Source organism: Perognathus longimembris, chromosome 3, assembly GCF_023159225.1.
Source record: "Perognathus longimembris pacificus isolate PPM17 chromosome 3, ASM2315922v1, whole genome shotgun sequence".
Lineage (NCBI taxonomy): Eukaryota > Metazoa > Chordata > Mammalia > Rodentia > Heteromyidae > Perognathus > Perognathus longimembris.
Window position 1 is genome coordinate 5,808,337 of NC_063163.1, and position 10,632 is coordinate 5,818,968.

At 45.4% G+C, this 10,632-nt stretch overlaps 1 long non-coding RNA gene across 1 annotated transcript; it reads right to left on the minus strand.

Moving 5' to 3' along the window:
• Window positions 1–163: 163 nt before the first annotated feature.
• LOC125347835 lies at window positions 164–3,886 on the minus strand. The gene is made up of 3 exons (XR_007210269.1): window positions 3,402–3,886; window positions 3,084–3,199; window positions 164–286 (listed from the first exon to the last, which is right to left on the minus strand). It is a non-coding gene; the product is annotated as an uncharacterized LOC125347835 (long non-coding RNA).
• Between the last annotated feature and the right edge of the window lie 6,746 nt (window positions 3,887–10,632).

Here is a 10,632-nt window from a genome sequence, read left to right on the forward strand (position 1 = left end):
TGCAGTGACTTGGCCGTGAAGGCTTGGGGAGCAAGTGCTCCCCTGAAGTCACTCAGTTTCTCCCTGAAGCTTGGCACACTTTTGCCCCTGTGGAGTCTTCCGTTCTAACTAGCACCTGGTCGACCAGTGAGCTATACACAGCCACCCAGGGAAGCTGAATGATGGTGGTATAGCACAGCACCTGGGGCAAAAAGAGACAGTTTGTGTTTAACATAGTAATGTTCCAATTTCTATTGATTATATCAATTAACATTCCGGTGATGGGGTGAGGCAAATATTTTCTTTCCTGAAAAAAAAAAAAAAAAAACAATTACTGTGAATCAACTAAGCTCCAGGGAAATTGTATCTTAAGAAGGAGCTGAGTTTCATTTCAATACAGTCGGAATCTTTCATGTGGAAAATTCTCTCTTTAGCAATTACATGCAAAGAGAAAACTTGGAATTCATAAGTGATTCCAAAAGTCACCAACCATACACAATGAAGTTAGAGCTAACGGGGGAAAGTCTGGACGTGATTCATTCCTACACAGAACTAGTATTTCCCTGAAAATGGTCACTCAAGAGAATCATTTGGGAGTGTGTGTGTGTGTGTGTGTGTGTGTGTGTGTGTACACACACATATACATACATATGTATACATATTATACATCAAAACGCACCCATTTCAACTCATCCCGGTTATTGTTTAACAGGTTAATATGTGCCCAAGGAAATAGCATTTCTAGAAAGCTCTGGGAAGTTTTTCACTGACAACACAGACTGCGAACCCACAGCTCTGGCTAGCATTTTTCAGTGTGATACCTGCATGATTGTCAGGTTAGGAAAGGTGAGCTCCGCTCTTCCGTCCACCTCCACAACTTCCTCACTTCCTAATGTCAAAGTTCTATTCTACTGACCAGGTGCCACTGGCTGACACCTGCAGAGGCTGGGCTGCAGAGGATCACTATCAGAGGCCAGCCCAGGAAGAAAAGTTCACCAGACCCCTTCTGAGTGCACACCTGTCATTCCAAGCTACCATGATGATGATGAACTCAAGTTTTCAAATTACTTTGTGGAGATTATCCGTTGACATAATCAAGACACCATTTCATAGAAGACTACCACACTTATGGTCGAAAAGGAGGACGGTCTTGGTGACAACCATCTTCTAGCTCACTCAGCAGGTGGTGAAGGTCGGTAGACATAGGATGGCTTGCTAGGTACCCGCCTGCAGTCATGAAATCAAGAAGGCCTCTAGGTTGAGGCTCTCCCTCTCCCACCCCAGCCCTGACAAGTAGCTTTCCGCACCACAGATGCTGCGCCTCGTGCTGCCACTCCCCATGCCCACCGGACCCTTCCCTGTGCAGACAATATATAGGTTGACAATCAAGTATCTGCCCCTGGGAGCAGTGACACTTCTTTTTTGTTAAAAGCCTGTCTAACGGTGGAGCTATTATACACTGTAACAATCAAATTCAACATCAGCCCTGTCTGTTTTTGAGTAGCTTACAAGTGTTACATAGTCAGTCCCCAAGCTAGAATTTCAAGAAATAACAACCCCTCTCCGGTCTCCGCTGTAAAATAATTTCTGCAAGATTAGTCTCGTCTACTGTTTACTTCAAAGACTGCATGGAGTGCTGGACACGGAAGGTACACGCTCGTGAAAGAACATGCACTGAAAGGAAAAAATTGGCCTGTATCATGGAATGAGGGATAATGTGATCTTCAATGACTTTGAGAAGGGAGAATCTAGAGGTCTATGGGGGCCACCAGGAAAGTGTTCATTCCTGAAAGAAACGTGCATCCTTTAGCCGTGGGATATTTTCAGTGGGTGGCTCATTCTAAAGCTGTAGCTCATCAGAGAGAGGGGATTAGATGAGAGTCAATAGAATTCAGGACTCATTGGCTCCATTTTGTGAGAAGATTTCCCAGGCTGGAGTTATGCACTGAAGGTTGCAGTGTGACGAGGGAGAAGGGAAGACCTCAGCGTGTAGCACCAATCTGTAGCCCCAGTGTCACCTGGGAATTGGACAGCAATGCTCATCTACAGGCCCAGACCGCATACGACGACATAGAAATTCTGAACTGGAGGCACAACAACTCGGGTTTTTTGTTTGTTTTATGCTTGATTTTTTAAATGTTCATTAGCATAAATTGATTTCACAAAGGCGTTCCTCTGTGATATTTACACCTTGCACATAATATTCTTTGATTAAATCTATGTTGCTGGGTATTTTTTTTTTTAACTACCATCCCTTTCACAGGAACTCCAGGTGGTTCTGAGGTTTAACTCTTTCAAGGTTGGGGACCACTGGATCTAAATTTTAATTTTAAGAAATTTAAATATAACTAGATATTTTCTCTCAGGGTATAAAGATGAGGAGCTTCTCCCCATCCCAGCAGAGTCTCTAATTTGCCACGTCAGTCCATTTTGTTGTCACTTTCTTCCTCCCTCCCTCCATCCCTCTATCTCCCTCTCCCTCTCTTCGCACTTTATCTCTTTCTCTAACACCACACACACACACACACACACACACACACACACACACACACAGTTAAACACCTGTATAATGTTCAAAGCACTGAAAACCAGTCTTTGTTTTTCCTTGTCTTGAGGTAATTCATTTCTCATCACACGGAGGTGAACAATAGAACTTAAAACAATTAAGAAACAGAGCACCACTTATTTGTCACCTTATGCCGTGGTGTATTTGTTCTTTACTGACTTGGGTGTGTTTGCATATAATCTGTCACAATTCCATTCGCTGATTTCAATCCCTTCCTCCACCTGTACTTGTTTATTCAGAGGGAAAGGTTCCTTAGGCAGGTGACTGGGGCCTCCCTGTGGCAAAGCTCTGTCATTTCCAACACCGGTTTCATTCTGGGAGTTTGGGTATGCAAATCCTTATATTTTCACCTAATTGATATTGTAAAATAAAACCAAAGCAAGAATCGTATCAAGATCGATTGCATTCGCCTGCAAGCTGATTTCCCCAGATGTTGGCATTGACCTCTTTATTAATCAAACTCCAAATGCTGGACTTGCCCCACAGAGTCTGAGAGCAGCAGGCTGCTGGCCAGCTTGGAAATCAACCACGATTTTACACAACAGAAGGACGATTAGCCTGTCCTTCCATCCTGGCCTGGCGGGAGTGACTGCCCAGGGTAGCCACTTCCTATCAGATGCCTAAGCACACCATCTCTTCCAACTCTAGAACCTTCTCTGGCTTTCCACCCAGAAGCAATTGGCACCACCCTATACTGGACCTCATACAACCACCTTCTCTGACATCATGGAAGCCTCCAGCAACCTTTTCCTGCCTCCACTCCTACTTGCCACCTGTCTGAGTGCTTCCACCAGGCAGGGAGGCCTGCTCAGCAATATTCACCTCCTGGAAGCCCAGAGCCTGTCACTGGATCAACCTGACGCTGGTGGGCGCCAGGGGCCATTTCTATTTAGGCAAGCATGTTGCTGCCAAAGGCTCCAGTCTCCTGCAGAGAGCCCCTCCGCCCTCCTCTTTGACCTTCTGAGCCAATGTCTGCCCTAGCCCAGCCTTGAGAAGCTGCCAGAAGGTGTTTTCCAGAAACTGGTGGCCTCAACTCACCCCTGGGTTTGACTCTGCTGAGGCTGTTCGAATCACTGCCTAGTAACCGACCTACAAACAGCAGCATGGTCCGCAGGCCTGGTCACAAACATATCAGATGATATGCTAAAGGGCAGCCCCACCCTCTTGGCTTCCTCTGAAGAAAGGTCGTCCCAGGACACCTCCTTCCCCGCCTTTCCTCCTGAGCCGTCTTTCGCCAGGACCAGCTAAGGCTTCACCTCTGTTTCGCGGAGGGCCTTCTTTGTTTCCCTCACTGGCTGCTTTAAGATCATCCTAAATCTTTAAACTAACGAGTTCAATATGCGTCCAATATCCCATGCAAATAAGAACATGTCTTTAAGCTGGGCAGGGCGGCTCACACCTGTTATCCTAGCTACTCAGAAAGCTCAGTCCTGCAGGCTCCAAGTTGAAGTCAGCCAGGGCAGGGAAATTAGTGAAACTCTTGTCTCCAATTAACCACCGAAAAGCTGGAGGTGGAATCATGATTCAAGTGGTAGAGTACTTGCCATGACCAAAAGGAACACACACACACACACACTTCAGAGACAGAGGCCAGGCCCTGAGTTCAAGCCCCCAACATCAGTATTTGTGCCTTTGCAAGGTTTTCACATATTTCAGAAGTCATGCCCTTCAAGAGATGACAGGGCATCTATCCTTCCAGGTAAATCTACGTGGGATAATTTGAGCTCAGAAGGCAAGCAAACTCATTCATCTGCAGTTCCCAATGAAGTGGAATAAGATTCGAGCTTAGGATTTTTCCTGGAACTCAAGGACAATATCCACAGACTGCAGAGGTCAGCGCTGCCAGCTCAGTGACCACACACGTGTGACCTTGGAGAAGCCACGACCTCCCTCCAGCCTCAGTATCCTCACAAGTCAATTGGGCTCATGCCCACAGGGCCCTGGGGACAGCCAGTCAGGGGCTGCCCGGGAAATCCCTACCGCAGACACGAAAGCAGCACGGGTTCCATTACAGGCAGTTGTTATTCAGCAAGAGATAGCAGAAGCTACAATTTTCCCAGTGAGCATCTCGACTAGTTCACACTCCACCGCCTCTAAAGCAGTCACACATGCCATTCCTTCTCTCCCGGATCGTCTCCTCTCTCCTCTCTGTCCTCCTCCTCTCCCTCCTTTGCACAGCTGACTATGGGCACTGTCCACAGCTTCCACTGCCCAACTTTCGCACCCCAGGCGTCGGCCCCTCCATCCCTGCCCGTTTGCACTGAATGGGTGGCCTCTCAGAGGAAGGGCCCTGGCTCCCTGGTTCCCAGCTGGATCTGCAGCCGCAGTTTGTTCCAAGAAAGAGTGACAGCCTTGTGAAGAAACGCCCACACCTAAGGAAAGGGGAAAGTAGCTGCGTTTGTTCGTTCTGGTTGCATTCTTGAAGCGATCCCCTTGAAGGCCTTGAGCTGTTTCTTAAAAATAATAATAAATAAATCTGTTCCCATAGGCACTCAAGTACTTCATCCTCACCCTCTAAAATGCTCTGAAGATATTCTTCAATTCCTCTCTCCAATACATGGTCCTAAGATGTGTTTAGCACTCTTCACATCCTTCTAATTCTTCCCCTGACTGGCTATTAGTCGCAGAGATCCTAAGAAAAGAGAATATCCTTGGTACAAGAGTGTTAATAATTTACTAGTTGCAGAATGTACTTTTACCCTGAACACCAGGTGGGTAGAAACATTACTCATGTTTTTTAATCTAAAATTTTCTTACATTTTTATGGCCTGTCCTTTGGGCTTATTTATGACGCTTTATGACAAAGAGACAACCTTTGCCATTATGATTTACACTCTACCAACAAAGGCACAGAAAGAGATAAGAAACCCAAATTAAATCATAGCACTAGATAAGAGAATCTAAATTAAATCATCTCTCTCTCTCTCACACACACGCACACACACACCGAGTGAAAATAAAGGGCTTGCTCATAATTTAAATGAAAGCAAAGAAGAGAATGAATATTAATAGAATGTGGATTTTAAAAAATAAAGAAAAATTCAAAACCCAAACTACAAAGTCTAATATTTAGCAGTTATCTGATTTTCAAAGACTTGTGTCATGCATCTGTGACACCATGAAATAATAGATATTAAGTTATTTCCAGACTTTTCTGCTTGTGCATTTGTTTGAAAAGCCAAACAATAAATTTTTGATAGGTAAAGTATTATTGGTTAGCAGAAGATACCCAGTATTCTTCTTTTGTTTCCTGTTAATGGTACTCATCACAAATATGCTCTAGACATCCATCTTCATTCTTAATGAACCTTTAAAATTCCTTGATGGTGTTGATTGCAAAACGCGCCTAACTCAAAGGAAGGCAATTGCCTTAAAACAAAGAGGCTGAGAGAAATAAGAAAAACCCCTGCCTTTGAACTTGAAAACCAAAAGCACTGTTTATAATAGAGGCCAAGGTTTACTTCAACAGAATAAGCAGCCAACCTTATATGCCCAGAAATCTACACCACAGCTAGACACCATAGAGTAAATGCCAATGCACAGGCCTCCCTAATATTGAAGGTAACATAACTTCAGAACTAATTGATGCCAATCTAAGATGCCCTGTTCCATTAATACCACCACATAATTATGCAGAGAGCAAATACTGACGTTGGACTTGCAGGTGTTATGCTAGACTTGATTTCAACACAAACTGAAATGACAAAACATGGGCATGGATGTCCCTTGGGAGTCACTTCCAGGCTCCATTCAGAAGACATAAAGAACTGGGCTCACCAGCACAACAATGTTCATCGCAGCACCATTTGTCATAGCTAGAATTTGGAACCAACCCAGCTGCCCCTCAGTAGACGAATGGATCAGGAAAATGTGGTAAATATACACAATGGAGTTTTATGCCTCTATGAGAAAGAATGACATTGCCCCATTTGTAAGGAAATGGGAGGACTTGGAAAAAATTTTACTAAGTGAAGTGAGCCAGACCCAAAGAAACATGGACTCTATGGTCTCCCTCATAGGGAATAATTAGGTTTAGGCTAGTCACAGCAGAGGATCACAAGAGCCCAATAGCTATACCCTATGAACACAAAAGATGATGCTAAGTGAAATGAACTCCATGTTATGGAAACGACTGTTATATCACTGTTGTAATTGCTTTCAACATGCCATGTGAAATCGTAGCTTCTATTATTAATGATCCTCTTGTATGCCCTTCCTGTGGTTGTACCTTCACTATCTCTGTATCTTATCTGAGTACATTGGAAACTGTGTATACAGGTATTAGAAGTAGGAAACTGTAAGGGAATACCAAAATCAAGAGACACAGGGTAAAAAAGACAAACAATTACAAAAGCAATACTTGCAAAACTGTTTAGTGTAAATCTACTGAACAACTCATGGAGGAAAAGGGAAAAGGGAGGGGGGAAGGGGCAATGAGGGACGAGGTAACAAACAGTACACGAAATGTATCCAATGCCTAACGTATGAAACTGTAACCACTCTGTATATCAGTTTGACAATAAAAAAAAAAAAAGAACTGGGCTCACATGCACCCAACAAGAAATGTGTATCGTCTTTAAATTTGCTATTTCTGGAGCCTTCCACACTTTTTTGCAAGTGCATTTTTGCAAAATACCGATTTTATTTCTGATTAGTACTTTACAATTTGGGTTAAACATGTACATATCTGACCATTTTTATTTCTTCCATATATACATATATTTTTTTTCCATGGAAGCCAAATTAAAATGAAGAAGTACTTTACAGTAATTTTTGCTCCATCTTACCAACAAGGTTACTTGACTGCTTTACTGATGTTAATCCTTTTATATCTAGAACCCAAGATTCCTGGCTCACTTTCAAGTTAGAATATGCAAATCTTATGCCAAAATCTTCTTCAGATAGACATGTTTCATTTCCAAAGAATATTGGCAATTCATCTACTTATATTCAAATGGTGCTGCTTAAAATCATGTAGCTGTGGTTGTTAAAGGTGAGACATTCTCAGAGAACACTAACTTTCTGGAATTTGAGTCTTTAAAGAAAAACGGAACATCCCATTTTATTGTTTCCTAGTAGATTTCTTTCCACAATGATGAGTTTACATTATTGGCTCTAATTTGGTTGCACTATTGATCGTTAGGAGGCTACCCAATACCCCGTATTCCTCATCCAAAATATAGAAAATGGATATGAAACCGAAAAATGTAGGGTTTTTTTTCTAGTAACGTTGGTATAAGAAACATATATTGTCAAATTCTAAAACAGGGATTTCAGTGCCGTACTTCATTTCCTAAAGTCAGTTGATACAGACTGGGAGACCTAAATTTCCTGATAACCTGCATGCCATTTTAAGCTACAGTGAATCACTCACTGGTTGATTTGCTTTCTAAGGAGCAATAACCACTCTGTGCTAACCTCTATTAAAACCTTCACCATCAGTCTGTGCTTTCTGTGGGAAGCCCAGCTAGTTACTGCAAGAATTGGACCAAGGTTCTTAATAAGGTAGTCTAACTTGTCAACACCAGATACAAAGGGGTAAAAGTTCACCGTATGATTCCCTGGGATTGAAGTTAGCAAATCCATCCCTACCCATAAAAAGAAGAAATTGTAAAATAGAAAAGGCCTACTCAAATTACATATTTTTGAAACTGCATTATTGAAAATTAAACCTAGAAGAGTATGGAGAAGCTTCAGTGAAAAGATGAAAGAGTAGACAAGCACACAGAATGAAGTGAGGCCGGAGAGGCCTGGTGTAGGGGGAAGGGGGGGGGTGTGAAAATTCACAAGTGGATGCTATAAACAGAATTAAACAATGGCTATGGGACTTTATGCTTGACAATGTGACAGGGGAGAGAGAGAAACACTAAAGAACCATATGGTCTGTTTGATTCCAGCACTGTCTTTGAAAGGACATGTTATCTAGTCTACCTAAAAATAACTTCACCATGGCGCCCAAACTGCTGTTCTAGCAAGGGGTCCATTTTATTTACTTGTTACCCCCATGGTCCTTACTGCTGTACCCATAAAATGCAGGCCACTAGGTGCCTCTAAGGCAAACTTCTGGAAACTTGGAACTCAGCTGACGGATTCTAACGCTACTGCGGTATTAAATGCCTAGTTTTCAGAGCCAAAAGATTCTGGTGGAAGTAGAGAAGGGAAAGAACCTCAAAAGGCAATTATCATCTATACATGTGTCTCAAATCCCATGAGTGTCAAAGTGCGCTCTTCGCCTTCCGCTGTTGTCCTCTGCCTGGGTGGCTGCCACACACACACACACACACACACACACACACACACACACACACACACACCCCCCACTCCGTACGTGCCAGTCAGTCTCAGGACATCATCCCTAGTGGTCCTTACAGTATGGTTGTTTCCATCCCCCACTTGACACCCCGGAGGACTGTTCTCCAGTGGGGGAGAAGCCGAAGTTCTTTCAGGAGCCTGCGCGGTGGTCGTCGTGGGCATCGCAGTGTGCCGCCCAAGCCTCCTTCCGGGTGACGCATCCCCCGTGCTGGCCGCGAGGGCCAGCCGGCACCCAGCCCGCAGCTGTCGCCCTCCGCAGGAAGGGCCTGGGCTGGACGGTCACCTCATCCAAGGCCATAGGGCTTCCCGGGACAGCCTATCCCAAGCCCCGACCACGGGGGGTCACTAAGGTCCAGCTGCTGCCCGCAGCGAGGGCGCGCGCGCGTGTACACACACACACACACACACACACACACACACACACACACACCCCACACAAGCTCCCACGAGGGCAGGAGACGGAGGCTGGGCCAGGGTTGCAGCTAGATCTCAGCCTCTGGCCTATTTTCCTTATACTCCTTGGCACAGGTCTCCATCCCGGTGGCACTGCCCAGCAAATGACCACGCATGTCCTATCCCATCCCAGAGCCTGTTTCCAGGGAGCCCATGGCACCACACAGGCCCCCATGAGCTGCTCCCCTGCAGCTGGCCAACTAAAGATCTCGCCCCTCTCCCTGCTCAGCCCATCAAGCGCACGGCCTGCGAGGTGTCCTCGCCCCGCCTGCCTCTACCTGGGGGGCCCTGCAGGACGCCTTGCTTGCCTGGAGCACAACACACACACACACACACACACACACACACACACACACACACACACCTCCTGCCTTGCCCTTCCCTCCTTCTCTCCTGCCCTACCCTCCTTCTGTTCCCTCCCCTCTGCTCCGATGCCACCTCTGGTGGGAGGAGCCTACCCTGGGGACACCCAGGTAGGAAGTAAGAGGACACTTGTAAGGAGGAACAATTCTGGGTCTTGCAAACGCAGTTGATTTCTCTTGCTGAGCGTAGCTGTGCGGGGCCCGTGGGCCTCGCTCCCGGCCTGCGGGGCAGGGATAATCACACCACTGCCCTTCTCACAAGAGCTGGAGGGATTCAGTAACGGCGGAGGTAACCAGCTGTGGAAAGTACGAAGCTCCGTGGAAGTCTAAGGAAGAAGTCACTCGCCCTAAAACGTGCACTGCAGTGTATCTCCACCCCGGCTGACAGGCCAGGGTCCCCCGAAAAAAACCGCAGCTGCGCTCCATGCTGAGTGACAAATCCCCACCGGCACAGTGACGGCCTTGCTGGGGACACCACAGAGGAAGCGTGACCCAACCCAGTCCTGATTCTGCCTCCCTTTGCATTGTCCTCCATTACTTCAGACTTTCTGCTGCTCTCTGAGGTCTATATGTTCATCAGATGAGCTTTAAACTTTAAGCCAGCCATGTGTCTGCTTATTTGAGATTAAAAGCCTAAATGGCTCAATATATCTTCAACCCAAAGTTTTTAATGTTTATTTCTGATTCTGTGAAACAAATGTGCTTTATCTGCCTTAAAAATAGAACAAGAAGGCTGGGAATATGGCCCAGTGATAAGAGTACTTGCCTCGCATACATGAAGCCCTGGGTTCGATTCCTCAGCACCACATACATAGAAAAGGCCAGAAGGGGCGCTATGGCTCAAGTGGCAGAGTGCTAGCCTTGAGGGGGAAAAAAGCCAAGGACAGTGCTCAGGCCCTGAGTTCAAGGCACATGACTGGCAAAAATAAAAATAAAAAATAAAACAAGAAGGGCTGTGAT